This window comes from Oncorhynchus gorbuscha, linkage group LG24, assembly GCF_021184085.1.
Source record: "Oncorhynchus gorbuscha isolate QuinsamMale2020 ecotype Even-year linkage group LG24, OgorEven_v1.0, whole genome shotgun sequence".
NCBI classification, from domain to species: Eukaryota; Metazoa; Chordata; class Actinopteri; order Salmoniformes; family Salmonidae; genus Oncorhynchus; species Oncorhynchus gorbuscha.
Genome location: NC_060196.1, coordinates 32850530 through 32867771, shown reverse-complemented (window position 1 = coordinate 32867771; position 17242 = coordinate 32850530). Strand labels below are relative to the sequence as shown.

Here is a 17242-nt window from a genome sequence, read left to right as displayed (position 1 = left end):
GCATATATTTCTCACCGTGTACCGCTAAATGTATTGGTCTCGTCTGGTAGCGCCGGTGATAAAGCGTTAGTGTGATAACGTATGTGGTATGCAGCTGTCTACAAGGTCCTGAGATTGTGACGTACGACCTGCCAAGTATCTGCTTCTCACGCATGGTACTGTATCTTGGCAAGTTGTGTCGCGCGTCTGTGTGTGACTGGAAGTTGGGGAGGAGGGATTGGGGCGGTTCGGGTTGCTAATGAACTTGAGTCATCTCATCACGATTCTGAAATTCTCTTGTCAACTGCTATGGATCCGGGTTCCCATACATTGCTTGGAGAAAACCAGGGCCATTGTGTATTATCCATAGCCCATTAGCCGCACTTCCAAAAGGAGCCCCGTGGCCGAGAGCGGTTTAGGCTGTATTTATAAGGTGGTTTCCAGGAAAATATTTAAAAAATGTAGAAGACAAGGCCATCTTTTTTTACTTATTCAAATCAACAATAAGGGGTGAGCCAGTAACTACAATGCCTGTTTGGTGGATTCGCCCCTATTGAACAAATATTCAAAGGGTTTCTTAGCCCCAACCCCATGAGTGATTATCATGATAATAACGCACCCAGCCCAGACTGCCTCTCTAAAACTCGCTTTCTTGGAAGTCTGAACCTGGCTGACAATTTAAGTGCCCTGTCCAAACCTTATGACCTAACGGACGCGCTCTAGTTTGCTATGCATGAATTATTTTAAATAGTTGAATACAACTAGCGGACCATTATGACATATACTGTATTAATTTATGCATAAAATATATTTAACTTTGGTGTTTTTCTCCATCATGAACTGTATTGATTTATCCAGGCCAATATATTCGTTACAATTCACGACGTCCACATGAATATACCCCAGTTGAATGTAATGCTAAGCTATTTTGGTTACTCCAATATACACCCCAGTATGTAGTCCTATAATAGTATAAGTTTGTTTGTAATGATTGGTGTGTATAGGCCAGAGACAAACGTGTGTGTGTGTGTGTGTGTGTGTGTGTGTGTGTGTGTGTGTGTGTGTGTGTGTGTGTGTGTGTGTGTGTGTGTGTGTGTGTGTGTGTGTGTGTGTGTGTGTGTGTGTGTGTGTGTGTGTGTGTGTGTGTGTGTGTGTGTGTGTGTGTGTGTGTGTGTGTGTGTGTGTGTGTGTGTGTGTGTGTGAGAGAGAGAGAGAGAGAGAGAGAGAGAGAGAGAGAGAGAGAGAGCGTGCGTGCGTGCGTGCGTGAATGCGTGCGTGTATATGGGATGCGGGAGGGGAGGGGGTTGGAATGTTAAGGCAGGTCCACATTGTCACTCCACCGACTTGTCTGGTTAATTTCAGATGGTGGGGACAATGATGTTACCGCATTGTCACAAAGGGGTGGGCCTTTGCAATGGTATATGATTTCGGACACACGAGATCCAGACCATAACCAGTCTATCTTCAGGTTGGAAGACGAGGAGAACGGACAGCCCCAACTCTGCCTTTTACAGGGGGGGAGGACGAGGTTGTCTGTATGGGGAAATATTACTACTACGATTGCTGTGAAGAAACAGAAGGACCCGGTTGATTTAAAACAGATGGATGGTCCCAAGCGACGTCACCATCAACCGTCAGCACGAAGCTCGAGAACCTACTGCTGTTATTCTGAAGGTGCTCGTTTCGTTTACATCGCTCTGCTCATACAGACAAGTCGGCAGTTGTGAGAGGCGCTTGACAACCCCACTATATCCACCCTTGTCTTCTGAGGGTAAGAGTCGGACGTTATGGAATCAATTAACAATTTACAGGCCTATTTGTGACTGATGTTGCCAGCGAAATGTCTTTATGTATATGGTGACTGTTAGTTCTACATTCTGGTTATGCGTAATGCATTACAGGTTCCGTGCTTTGCAAGAGGGATAGTGGCAGTCAAAAGGGAACTAACGTTATACAGTTGAAAGGGAAACATCGATTTATGGATTAAATCGATATTACTTAAACATTGTCAATATCTAACACTTGTACATTTCTAATTTTCACGAATCAGATTGGCTCTTCTCTTATGGAAGGCTAGTATGGGAAGGTAGAACGTCACCAACACAATAAGTATCCCAACACATGTAAGCCTTCTATAGCCTATTGTTATCATGAAGATGCAGATATGATGAGAGTAGCCTATGTGAGCGAGTGCGCACGATTCATTAGGTTATATAGGACGATGCCATTCTGGGTAAGTTTCCTTGGGTACGGAGTTGGAAGGTCACGCTGGCTTTCTATCCGATTAAAATCGCATTCACTTGGACATATGTCTCTCTCCCTCTCCCCTCGTTTATTATCGTTTTGCTGATGTGGTCTGCGAATGTATAGCCTACATAGGGTCACTTCGCTTTAAGGAGATAATGAGAGATACTTATTCATACGTGCGTGCTTTTCGCGTTTGATGTTTGCAGACTTATTTGAGGCTTTGTGGGAAAACCTATTTTAAGACCATGCGAAACTCGCCAAATACCGCCATACCGGTGAGTTCCTCTTATACACCTGCTTCTTATTGTATGGTCAATGCAGTGTTCGCGCCATATGGTGATCTTAGCCTACAACCAATAGCAAAACGAGAACAGATAGTATGGGCCTTCTTTAGGATACACTGATGGAATAAGCCATCATTGTATAAAGCCTGTATTCCTTTTGCCAACCTTGGAAGTAGCCTAACAGATAGGCCGACATTCAAACGTGCCTCGTCTGCCTGGGTGTCACTTAAATCCAACCCATCTTCTTCAACACACTATATAGGCTATAATGTAACTGCTTTTCTGAACGATTGTTTAATGTATATGCAGGCCTATGTCTTCGCGTGTGGCTATGGCGTATTGAGCAAGGCTATCCTCCAGACAATCCCCCCCCAAAAGAATTGTTTTATATGTTTGAAATGCACTGTTAAAATATTAGTGGTCTATTCATAAAGGGCCAAGAGTTAAAAGCAAAGACGATTACATGATTACGTGAAACCAGCTGCGCGCGGACACAACACATGGGCTCTTGCAGCATGGGGATTATAGAGCAAAGCCCTTTATTTGGCCTGTAAATCATGTTTAACATTTCTGTGGAGGGAAAAGTGGAATTTCAAACATCTAATGTGCACTTTCTGTTTTCTCAAACAGACAACCTTGTCATGTGAGTGGTTTACCTCCCAAACAGAAGGTCACCATCTGACCTGAGTCGTTTTCTCATGGCTATTAGTCCAATCTATAGGTCCCTTTCATAACAGGCATGTAATTGGAAATAAATTGCACATTTGTCAATTGAAATGTCTGCTAGTGAGCTGTGAAGTTGTGCTCAGGCGATTATTTCCTCGCGTCACCCCACCTCCTTGTGAAATGTGTGATTACAAGGATTGGGGTATTTGGGGACTAAACTCCTGCAAATCTGATTTTGAAAGATGTTGATTAAAAACCTTTTCGATTGTGGATTGGGAGTGGTGTTGAAACGTGACGTAGTTTTATGGCTTAAACTAGGCAGGCCTATAGAGTTCTATATTAAACGATTAAATAAACGATTAAATTCCTAACTTAATAACATTAGGCCTATCATTAACTATGAAATGCCCATTATTAGTATTATTATTAACATTATTAACATTATTAATAGTTACTAGTTAGGCCACATTAGCAATTATTATCAGGCTTTGTTGTTGTTAATATTACTGTATAACTGCATAACTGGTGTTTATGCTAAGCTGAAGGTGATTTTGATGTTGCCAACTTAGAAGTTGCTAACTTAAATGGTAGCATTGTTGCCATGCCCTGTATTATGCTGTTACAATCAAGATATAAGGGTAGTTATTGATAAGGTTACACAATGCATCGACGATACAACTGAGAAAAACTATTGTTTTATAGTGGCCTATTATGGTCACCAATGGGGGTGGAACAATACAAGTGTTTTGGTGATTAAAAGCTCCGGCCTGTAAGCTACTTTAAGTGTCATTACTTGGTTTGTATTGGTTATTTGCAGTCTTGTCATTGATCATGCTTAAGACTGTTTCAATTGAACATGACACGTGAGTCAGGTATTTTGGCACACACACACACACACACACACACACACACACACACACACACACACACACACACACACACACACACACACACACACACACACACACACACACACACACACACACACACACACACACACACACACACACACACACACACACACACACACACACTGATTTGAGATCACTAACGCTTGGCGCACACAAGCATGTGTATCTTACTGCAGTTGTATTTATTCCCATGGCTTTCCATTTCCAATGGATGACAATAGTTATCAGCAACCCTATAAAATATATTTTATAGCGTTATTTTATAGCTGCATCTGAATTATGAGATTGCATGGGCATCATTTTCCATTTTCGACCACTAACGTCTTATTCCTTCAATTTCAGCACTTCCTCCCACAATATAAGATGAAGTAGCATACGACGTTGCACAGGTAATATATATATATATATGTATATATCATTTTTGATTTTATTTTGTATTTTTTTTATTTTTTTTACCGTTGATAGGCCCATAGGTCTACACTATACATGCCATAAACAAGCGATTTGAACAACCAGTCAATTTGTCCCATGTCAGTCTTAAATGAACTTGAATGCATCCTTAATTTGTACACATTGGCCTCGTATTATCACCAGAGTAAGCTACAAAGACAGAGGATATTCCAAATGCACCAGATGGAATTTAAAATTCGTTTGATAGGCCTACTTGTGTAGCAGCAATCACATGACTCATGAGCAATAGGGTGTGTAACTAACGAAATCACATCTGTTTCTCTTTGGGGACACTTCGAGTGGGGCTTTGCGCATCGTTAGAAATGTATATGAGACCATAGTTCTGCATACAACGTGTTCAGTGTGTGTGTTCTTCAGATACAAATCAAGTCTAATTTTGTACTATGAAAATGTCTCGCTCTCTTTCTCTTTCTCTCTCTCTCTTCCTCTCACACCGCAATTGCGCACGCACGCACTCACACAAATATGTATCGCTCAACTTGTACATCAAGGTATCGCCATCATTTTTATAAAGTTTATTGTAGGCCTACACGTTTAATATCTAGGCCTATATCAATATCGTATTTTAAATGGCAAAAACATAAGTTCAAGTAAGACGTAAAGGTGTCCTCAATATCTTGTCCCTGATGATTTAGGCTTCTTCGTTGATATTTGTTCTTACAGTCGATAACACAAAATAAAGAAAATCGACCTCTTGAGCAGCCAAACTTTCTAGACATCTTGACCAAAATCCAAATGTTAATTTCTAAGACAAACGGAGCTCTGACATTTAAAAAACGGTTTGAGGAACAGGCCTATAGCCTATTTCAAGAATCGTACGTGTTTGTATTGTTTGATTTGTCATAGGCTACAGAAATTGTTCCAAATAGTCAGCCTTCAAATAAATAATCTTAATTTTCCTAATGTGTTTGTTTAGAGTATAATAATCATCTATCAGATATATTATGAAATGCATACTAACTAATTTGATCCGATTAACACGAAAACTCAAAGAATATGGAATAAATATGCACTGCATTATTACAGAAAAGACCCATAACAAACTTATCGGGAAAGTGAGTTTTAGTTGTGCGTCTTCCTTATGAAAGACGTCACTTCACCTGTTCTGCCAATCACGATGCAGTGTTCATTTCTGTAAAGAAAATACATTATACAACCAATTTATTCTCTGAACAAGGTGCTTAGAAATGAATCTTTTCTGCAATCAACTTAATAGTGTGGGCATATGCAACATGAATATATTATTTTATTAGAAAACAATTTCTCAGGGTTTTGTTTCGTATTAACGGTTGAATTCATTCATCAAATCATCTTGATATTGGAATCACGCAACTAGATGGGGTCAAATATTCGATGGGATATTAATGTAGATACATATATGGAAGCGTAGGTCAGTTAAATTAGGCACCGTTGCGGGCAATGCACCGACTTTTGCATGACTTATTCCTTTGGAAAACAGTGACCGATGTTACAGTGGAAAATCATTCACTGTAATACAGTTTTAATTGAATCCAACAGTGATACATTTGCAGACACGAATCCCTGCGTCTCAGATGCATTATAACACAACGAAACAAAAATGATGTAATTATTCAGACACTTATTATTTGATTAAATAAATATACTAAATACAAATATGTATAACTACGTTTATTGTATATAATATGCAAAATAATCATAATAATAATGATGAAAAACATCTCTTTTTATAAGGACCTTCACTTTGCCGAAGAAAATGTGTGTATGTTTATGGTCTTAAAATGGCTGTCTCAACATCCCTATTTAGCTGAATAGTGCTTCCAATAGGCCTCGATATATACTTAAGCAATAAGGAACAAGGGGGTGTGGTGTATGGCCAATATAGCTACGGGCTGCTTACGCATGACACAACGTGGAGTGCCAGCCTTTAGCCGTGGTATATTCGCCATACACCACAAACCCCCGAGGTGCCTTATTGCCATTATAAATTGGTTACCAATGTCATTAGAACAGTACAAATATAGTTTTTCTCATACCAGTGGTATATGGGGTTTCAGCCAATCCGCATTCAGGGCTCAAACAACCTGGTTTGTAATAAGTAATAATCTAAAGGGTGTCTATGGAATGCGTTTACATCAACCTATTCTTAGCTTTTAGTTAGACTTTGCTTCACAAACCTCAGTATATATCATGAAACACAAAAATTCTGAACGGGTAAGTGTACTTAATAAATTATATTAGGGCTACATAAGACATTAGAAACAGAGCTCTGCAAAAACCATGATGTGACCTCCGCAAAAGCAACGTGGAATTATATTGAAACCAGTTCCAAACATGAAACAGAGAAGTGATGTTCAAAATTCAAAAGTGACTAATGTGAATACGGTATGTGATAACCCTAAGACATATTTCATTCTGTTAGCTTGTAGTTATATAGACAGTATATTCATCAATAGATCTTTTTACATTTTTTTTATTGTTTGGGGTAAATGTATTCTGAGAATACATGGGAAATGAATCCCTAATCAATGCATCATAACGTGAAAGGCTTCAAATTACAGTGTGTGTGTGTGTGTGTGTGTGTGTGTGTGTGTGTGTGTGTGTGTGTGTGTGTGTGTGTGTGTGTGTGTGTGTGTGTGTGTGTGTGTGTGTGTGTGTGTGTGTGTGTGTGTGTGTGTGTGTGTGTGTGTGTGTGTGTGTGTGTGTGTGTGTGTGTGTGTGTGTGTGTGTGTGTGTGTTGTTATACTGTGTGCTCCTCTGTTGGCTGCTCTCGTCGTGATGAGAAGTCACACCTTGCAGCAGACACAGGAATGGAAACGCAATGAGTTCGCTCTGGCTTCATCCCTCTCTCTGGTGTCATCCCTCTCTCTGGTGTCATCCCTCTCTCTGGTGTCATCCCTCTCTCTGGCTTCATCCCTCTCTCTGGCTTCATCCCTCTCTCTGGCGTCATCCCTCTCTCTGGTGTCATCCCTCTCTCTCACACGCACTCCCTCACCCGTATGCTCCTGAAATGCTCATCATTTATTTGACCGAAGCAGAACATGAAGCAACAATGATGTTCTTGGTTGAATCGGATGTGTGTGTCTGTGTTCTCTATTGATCTCCCATCGATTTGAACAACAAAGTGGCACAAGCAAAAACCAACCTCCGTCATATTATCGCAACAGTTGGGGATAACAGTCTAACGAATTGGCTGTAGGTTTCTAATGCAGTGATTAATAACAGGCCATACTGATAGGCATATGCCAGTGCCATGATATTTACTCATGATTTGCTATTTGATAGCGGTAGTAATTTTCTAAGTGAGTCATTGAACAAGCACACCTTGTATTCTGATAGTGGATTGGGTGTCAGGTTGGGAGACAAGTGATGTTTATTTAGGACCAGTGAATGAAAGTCTTATAATGTTCAATTGATCTCTTAATTTAAAAATAACTGTAATGATTTTGGTATAATACAGGCCTACTATAGTAGATACTTCAGGCCACATAACAAGAGTAAGCTTGTGGTCCCCTTTGACAATAGTTGATTGAAATAGAATTCACACACTTGGTAACATGACTAGTCTCATTATTAACAACACGATTGGTCAATTAATAGACAAATCATTGGAGGCAAAAGCTTGTCCTGCATATATTGAGGATGACTGGAAATCTGTAGGCTACTGTTTATGAGGTTATGTGGCACCGTGTATTTGGTCAATTTTTTAAAAGTTGATAGAATTCTCTGATTATTTGTTTTTCTTTGATATTGAAAGCCTTTCTCCTTCATGACAAAACCAAGTGTACGTTTGTCCGCGCTCTCTTAACATTCAATACTTTGCCGTAATAAGAGTGTGTCGTTTTCTTATCCTTCGTCTACAGGTGTGTGTATCCAGCCTAGCCGCGTGGGTCTGGGTGGGCCCGAGGGGTTGGCTGTTATCTTTGGTTATCTAGCTGTATGAGTGGTGTACATTCTTCATAAAGCTAGATAACCGAAAGTAACAAGAATCCCATTGCGCTCCCGCAAGGCCTGTTTCTTGTGCCCGACAAACAAAACAAAATGGCCGACGCCCGAGAGGAAGTGACTCAGCGTTTGTGTCCAGCCAACCGATCAGAAGACTTAAAGGTACAGTACGTCAGACTGAATTGTCACTAATGTTAAGCTCACATGAGGATGCATAGCAGGTTTGAGGGGTTATACGTGTAGCAGCTAAGAATGTACCGTAAGCTCACTTCAGAGCAAGCTTAAAATGTTGCCGATGGAGCCATCCAAGAGGTACTTTGTCAAGGAGAGTGGTCACGCGTGTTGCGAAGCAAAGGATCACTGGTTTGAGCCCAGTATGAGGCAGTCGGACTGTGGAAGAAGCTAAGCTGTTAGCGGCAGACAGACCCACGTTACTTAAACCTCCGTTCAAAAGTTTGGGGTCACTTAGAAATGTCCTTGTTTTTGAAAGAAAAGCTATTTTTTTGTCCATTAAAATAACATCAAATTGATCAGAAATACAGTGTAGACATTGTTAATGTTGTAAATGACTATTTTTGAAACAGAGTTAAGCACTTCATGCTGTAACTTTTTGAAAGGTACATATGAGTAAAGGTATACTGTAATTTGATTACCATTAGTATTGTCTAAAGGAGGGGAAGAGAGTGATAGAGAAAGAGAGATAGAGACCTAGCTGCTTCCTCCACCGCAGTGAAAGACTAAAAGACTGTATGAGAGTAAAAGGCCTCCCTCACCTTTCACTGGCCAAGTGAGTTAGCGATTGCAGTAAAAAAAAAATACAAGCATTTTTGCCATACACCGATGAATCCTCTCAACCACACACACACACACACACACACACACACACACACACACACACACACACACACACACACACACACACACACACACACACACACACACACACACACACACACACACACACACACACACACACACACACACACACACACACACACACACTATTTCTACCTACCTACAGACATACTTCCATGCAAACACTCGACCCACTCTGTGGTATTCACACAGAAAGCAAACGGTACACATTACAATCCGTTCATCTTCATCTCCACCTGCGTCAATAATGTCAGGGTCTCTAGAACGGCGGCTTATTTTGCATACAGTACTTTTCAAGCCAGGGCCGAGGGACCTTAACATTATAGCGCCATATTCGTACACGCAACCTTTGGAACCAGAGGCAAATGCTTACTCGCATCCATCATCCCGATCTGCAAAGCCAAAGCCAACTTGTAGATAACAGCGCTCACTGTTGCCCCTAGTGGCCCGTTTCCGTGTCATCTCCCGACGTCCTCAGCCGGATGCACGTCGAATACTGACTTGTGTCACGGGTGACCTGCCTGACCCATCCGGCACCCCCTCTATAAAACAAACTCCACCCTGCTCCGTTTTCCCTCTTTCCTAAATACCACACTCTTGTTCACAAAGAGGCGTCCATCTTAGATGCTTTGACAAGAAATAAAGTACTTAGCTCACAGTTTTGTTCTAAGGAGAGGTAATGAGGCAGCTTAGCTTTCCTCCCCTGGCCCTGTGTTTTGTTCCCCCTGTACAATGTGTACAGTATCTGCTCATTGAAATATTTGTTCACTGATTCTTTTGTTTATTTTATTCTCTGATCATTCGATTTCAGTTAATTCTATTTTCGATGGTCTGATTATTTTGTATGGTGGGGCTAGTTCCATTTAGTACTTTCTTTGGGGTTTGAAAGGGGTCCGAATATATCATTTTAATTCTGGTCAAATCTGAGATTGATGCATTATAAATGAGATGTAGCTTTGTTGCCTTCGATGCCATTATGTTATAAGTGTGTCCAGCTTTCAAGAAACCGAAGTGGCCCCTAGCGAATCAGAGGCCCCAAGCTAACATGTATTACTCAAGTTCCCACCACACAACATCTCTCTGCTCTGCTCAGATAAACTGTTTGCCATGGTAATCAAGCTTTTTTTAGTTAGCAGCTGGACACTGCTAACTACTGTAGCATGAATTGTCCACCTAGACGTGTAAATGATCCGTAGAAAGTGACTAACTAGACCTGTTGGTACACTCTGCCTTTGCACTACTTGTAGACTATTGCATCTCTCATCCCTGTTCCGTGTTCGTAGACATCGGTGCCAATGGAAGATTGAATTTGTTAGCTGACTGAGTGACTGCATTCATGAGACTCAATGTTTGGTGAGCTGTTTGAAATACTTGCCACGGTTCTGTAAGGTAATTCCAATTGGTTAAAGACTGAGATTCTAACATGGAAATGGCAATCAGATCGAGCGATTGTTTGTTGATTCGACAAACGATCTGCCCTCGCCTTGTTGCTCTAGCATAGGCCACTGTACTTTCTCCTTTCACACTGCCGCCCCACGTTTCTCCTTTCTGTCTCACTCACTCTCATTCATTTCATTTTATTCTCCTCGTTTTTTTTCTAGCCTGGATCTGATTTGCATGCATTTGCATAATGAATGTCATTTGCATGCTCAGGGGCAGACCATACCATGAGAACGGGTATCTTGGTTGTGTGTGTGTGTGTGTGTGTGTGTGTGTGTGTGTGTGTGTGTGTGTGTGTGTGTGTGTGTGTGTGTGTGTGTGTGTGTGTGTGTGTGTGTGTGTGTGTGTGTGTGTGTGTGTGTGTGTGTGTGTGTGTGTGTGTGTGTGTGTGTGTGTGTGTGTGTGTGTGTGTGTGTGTGTGTGTGTGTGTGTGTGTGTGTGTGTGTGTGTGTGTGTGTGTGTGTGTGTGTGTGTGTGTGTGTGTGTGTGTGTGTGTGTGTGTGTGTGTGTGCGCGCGCGTGCATGCGCATGTAGATGTTACTTGTGTGGAATAAAGCAAATATAGCCACGTCATCTTGTTGTTCATCCATAGTGTGTATATCAAATGTTTGTATTGGTTTGTGTACATTTTGCCAGATACATCTCCTCCCTCATATTTCTACTGTAGTAATTCTTTAAGCGTGCACAATATGTGTCAATGTATGGATGTGTGTGTGTGTGTGTGTGTGTGTGTGTGTGTGTGTGTGTGTGTGTGTGTGTGTGTGTGTGTGTGTGTGTGTGTGTGTGTGTGTGTGTGTGTGTGTGTGTGTGTGTGTGAACCTGAGAAAGACATGCGTGCATGTCCTGCTCATTGGCCTATAGACCTGACAATCATCTCCCTTCCTCCATCTGTCCCACCCCCCTTGTTTCTCTGTCCTGGTACCCATTCTGTAATGCACTGACTAAATGAAAGATACTCACTTCTCTATCCCAGCATCCTTCGCTCCCTCCCTCCTCCCTCCCTAGTTTGCCCCCTTCTCCTGCACAACGAGTCACAGCCCTGCTGCCACCATCTTAGAATAGGACACGGACTGGCACAAAATGGCAGCACGTAGGTACTGTTGTTTTAGTGCCCTATTCCCAATCCTGCACCTTCCACCCATTGCGCTTTTGCCCCCTCTCGCTTTCCTGCCCCATTGGCTGCCTCGAGACTGCGTTAATTACTGGCAGTGTGTTAATTGCATAGATTGCCCGAGAGGCGTTATGGGAGAGGGAATGTGATCTGAGTTAATCACGAAGCCACTCTGTATTTTATGTCTTTTAAGCTGGCATTCTGAGGGGCAGCTGTGGTCTTCCTCGTCCTCATGCAGTGTTCATTGTGCCCCTCCTTGCGACAAGACTGCAAATGTCGTCGTTCCGCCATTTTGTGAATTAGAGGAATTTATTTTACCTGACTTATTTCGGCTACATAAATCAAATCAACCGAAGGCGTTATAATTACGAGTGCATATTAATGACAACACTGTGGGTCTATTTGCATATGGGGCATGAAAGCGTTTTATATTCATGGAGCATGTAGCTGAGGATGGTTTAGATCATGTGAAAGATAACCTGCTACACACACACATACCTATACCTATACACACACCATGTTATCAGCACAGAGCACTGTGTATACATGCATGGACACACACACACACACACACACACACACACACACACACACACACACACACACACACACACACACACACACACACACACACACACACACACACACACACACACACACACACACACACACACACACACACACACACACACACACACACACACACACACACACACACACACACACACACACACACACACACACACACACACACAGACTACTATGACATCAAATAACCTCACACAGAATATTAACTCAACAAGCATGGGCACATTCCTTTATACACACACAATTGAATAGATATCCCTACAAGGATATCTTGTACACAGAGTTATTGAACATTTGATCCACTGACAGCTGAAGAGTACTGTAACACCCTTACTTGATAGTATTTAATGTGTTCGGGTGACAGAGTTGGTTTAGTCTCGAGAAGAACTCAAATATGAGTTAAGAGGAAACCGATTGAAGCGGGATGCACAAATGGACATACTGAGAATATAAAGTCGCACACACACTGACGAGATGTTTTCCAATATCTGGTAGGACAATTAACACTTCTAGTAGTGTTGATCACACTGTCCATGTCCATGGAAACTCAAGGGGCCAACTTGGGAGGAGAGAAGAAGAGCAGGTAGAAAGAGAAATGAGGAAGAGGAAGCTCCGCGTGAGAGCAGAGTAAATGAGAGGGGGGAGAGAGGGAGAGAGAGGGAGGGGAGACCGATGACGAGAGAGAGAGAGGGAGGGAGGGGAGACCGATGAGGAGAGAGAGAGAGAGGGAGGGGAGACCGATGAGGAGAGAGAGAGAGAGAGAGAGAGGGAGGGAGGGAGGGAGGGAGGGAGGGAGGGAGGGAGGGAGGGAGGGAGGGAGGGGAGACCGATGAGGAGAGAGAGAGAGAGGGAGGGAGGGGAGACCGATGAGGAGAGAGAGAGGGAGGGAGGGGAGAATGATGAGGAGAGAGAGAGAGAGAGAGAGAGAGAGAGAGAGAGAGAGAGAGAGAGAGAGAGAGAGAGAGAGAGAGAGGAGGGAGGGAGGGAGGGAGTGGAGACCGATGAGGAGAGAGAGAGAGATGGAGGGAGGGGAGACCGATGAGGAGAGAGGGAGGGAGGGAGAGACCAATGAGGAGAGAGAGAGAGAGAGAGGGAGGGAGGGGAGACCGATGAGGAGAGAGAGAGAGGGAGGGAGGGGAGACCGATGAGGAGAGAGAGAGAGAGGGAGGGAGGGGAGACCGATGAGGAGAGAGAGAGAGGGAGGGAGGGGAGACCGATGAGGAGAGAGAGAGAGAGAGAGAGAGAGAGAGAGAGAGAGAGAGAGAGGGGGAGGGGGGAGACCGATGAGGAGAGAGAGAGAGAGGGAGGGAGGGGAGACCGATGAGGAGAGAGAGAAGACAGTGAGGTCTCAATAGTGAGAGGCTTTCTTTGTCTTTCCATGTGAGGTTTATTTAAGGAGGGGGTGTATTAAGAGGGAAGGAGAGGGTGTGGGGGTGGGTTCAGCCTTGCCCAGCGAAGCCGACAAGCGGAGCATTGTCCTCCGTCAGTACGGCGGCACTTGTGGCGTAACGCCATTATTTAGACCAGTGGACGGAGAGGGGTCTGGAGACCGGCTTAAGCAAAACGCCAATTAGAGCCGGCTCGCCCTGATTAATGAAAAGGGAGAATTGGTAAACAATGTTGCCCATTGTCATGGTAACCCCCCTCCTCCTTTGTTTGCCATAGGAGTGCTTAGAAGCCTTAGATTAACAAGGTGCTCTTGTGGAGCCAGTTCTCCACCCTCTCCTCACCACATGAATCCCGAGTTGAGGAACTGAAGGTAAATGCAGTTTTCCCTCGCTATTAAGTTGCCATTCAAGTAGAGTAGCAACACATGCACACACACACTCTCACACACACACACACACACACACACGTCATATTATCCCCTCATAATGCTAAATATCAACATTCTGATTTGTTTGAAAGCAAACAAGATATAATCAAAGAAATACAATTAGAGTTGGACTTGTAATGAGAATGATCTTTTTATTGTATTAATATATTACAACATCAATCATTTACATTCTAAATCCTTTGAAAATATTTGGATGGCGAAGTAAGAAGAGAATTAGGTCGTCCCACTGAAACAGTATCCCCTCAAATGTTTTGTTGGCGTTGCAGCTTAGTGTTAATCACAGCCTGTCTAATACTCGGGTCCACATTTCCATTCGTCCTACTTTATTGTTTATTTAAAGCGTATGCACTGAATAATTAGCTCGCCACGTACACCAATCAGGGGAATGCCAACGTGGGTTGCCATGGCGACCTCATCAGGGCCCCCCGCCAGCCACAAACAGGACAAAGACAAATAAAGCGTGGGAAAATAGTCAGGGGCTTAGACAATGACAGTGGTGGGGCGATGGAGACTGAGACTGTGTTGGGAATGGATGAGGGCGGGAGGGAGGTGGAGGGGGAGCAGTAACTGGGTGTGTGTCTGTTGGGATTGGGGTGGTGGGTAGAGGGCAGCTTGTGTCTGGACTGTAGCTACTAGACATGTGGGGGGGGGGGCAAGGCATATTGCAGACCTGTCTAGCTAGGTCTGGGGGTGTGTGTCTGTGTGTGAGTGTGTGTGTGTGTGTGTGCGTGTGCGTGTGCGTGCGTGTTGTGAGGAGGGGTATCCAGCTGAGGACAAGTGTATCAAGTCAGAATATTAAGTATATCTCAACATAAGTGACAGCTGTACTATAAAGTATATGACAGACGCATTACTCTACAATTACATGTTAAGACATACGCATTGTATTAAAAGTTCCTTTGAGGTATATGCCACTTGGCACCATATTACAATCCTTGTAGTAGATCCACTCATACACAGAGGGGGTCCATGAAGAGAGCAAATTCTTGGCTCAAATTGAATCCCATTCTACCCAAAATTCCCCTCTGCTTCGCCCTACTAATGCAAGCTTGCCTGTTAGACCCGTAAAAGGGAGCACGTTTTAACCTCTGCCCTTCAATCCCCCCTAGGTGACCCATCACATTGAAGTTATGATGTCAAGGCCAGTCATCTGGCTCCGCCTCCCTCTGAAGTCCACCACCTCCCGACGGCCACCCCACCTCACCAATAGGGATGTCCATTTCCGAACATAATGGTGCCCACCTGACCTAAATGGAACCCGGATTGACTCCTCTTGTTAAACCTGAAGCACTTTGTTGACATTGAGGGATCTCCCTTTAGTTTGGGTGAACTTTGGGCACATGCCTGGACTGAACATGGGGGTAATGTACTGTTGAGTCATGGATACCAATGGATACTCAACCACAGCTGCGTCTGTGGGCCTAACCCCCAGACTGTCTTCTGAACGTCCGGATATACCAATCAAAGTAGAAGTTTAAACGGACCACTGTGAACTGTTGCGTTTCTGTCCTCCCACAGCTAACTAGCTGGATACATGGACACAAATGGACATATCTGCGATAAGCAGCCGGATGTGGACCATGATAGTTGAGAAGAACATAGACTAACACCCATATTGAAGCATACTGGACTGGCGTATGGAACGCCCATGAGTCCGAATGGTAGACACATAGACCTTGAAGCGGAGTTGTTGTCCCGGAGCCGGAGTATACCATTCAACACAGACGGCATAGGCCACTAGCCCCGTGTTTAGTGAGGGTTGTGAGAAGTGTGTGTGTGTGCGCTGTGCGGTGCCGGTACACCGGCCTCTCTGAGACGACTCTACACACAGCTGTAGCTGTCACATCTGCCGTACGTTCGGGGCCGCGGGTCAGCTGATCTGCCGATGCGTCTGTGTGCTTGTTTGTTTACTTGTGCTTGTCTGTGTATGTGCACGCACTTTGCGTCAGCCTCACTCAGCGCAAGTTCTGTTCTCGGATTGTAAGCAACACACACGCGCACACACCACAAGTCATAGTAAAGGTCTTGTAAACTGCTTCTGGTTAATGGTCATTGGATTTGTCATGTACTTATGCTACAGTACCTGGCAAAAATATATATATTTGACACTGGAGGAGGTTATATGGCTTAGTGGTGGAATCCACCACTGATTTTATTATCAAGGGGAGGCAAACAAGTGTTTTATATTGGACAGAGCATATAGTATTCCGATAATGTGTGTATAGATAGAACACATGAAATTAATTAAAAATAGAAACATAGAAATGCATCTTGAAATATATGCAAATGAATCAACAAACTATTTTATCATTTGCTTCTGAGAATCATTCAAATTCTCTGAGGGTTTCGATTTTTTTTCCAAGGACAATCCTGTTAAATATTGTAGGGTGATGCGAGAGAAATTAAATGAAAGGGTGGCCGCACAGCCCTCCATGTGCTCGCCAGAGGTAGCCTGACTGCCATTAGGTACCGAGATGAGATCCTCAGACACCTTGTGAGACCATATGCTGGTGCGGTTGGCCCTGGGTTCCTCCTAATGCAAGACAATGCTAGACCTCATGTGGCTGGAGTGTGTCAGCAGTTCCTGCAAGAGGAAGGCATTGATGCTATGGACTGGCCCGCCCGTTCCCCAGACCTGAATCCAATTGAGCACATCTAGGACATCATGTCTCACTCCATCCACCAACGCCACGTTGCATCACAGACTGTCCAGGAGTTGGCGGATGCTTTAGTCCAGGTCTGGGAGGAGATCCCTCAGGAGACCATCCGCCACCTCATCAGGAGCATGCCCAGGCGTTGTAGGGAGGTCATACAGGCACGTGGAGGCCACACACATTACTGAGCCTCATTTTGACTTGTTTTAGGGACATTACAGCAAAGTTGGATCAGCCTGTAGTGTGGTTTTCCA

General features: G+C 43.6%; 1 long non-coding RNA gene across 1 annotated transcript; it reads left to right on the top strand.

Moving 5' to 3' along the window:
• The first annotated feature begins 1465 nt into the window (after positions 1-1465).
• LOC124013421 lies at positions 1466-16871 on the top strand. Its single transcript, XR_006834862.1, has 4 exons — positions 1466-1750; positions 4430-4476; positions 8401-8644; positions 15444-16871. It is a non-coding gene; the product is annotated as an uncharacterized LOC124013421 (long non-coding RNA).
• Positions 16872-17242: the final 371 nt, after the last annotated feature.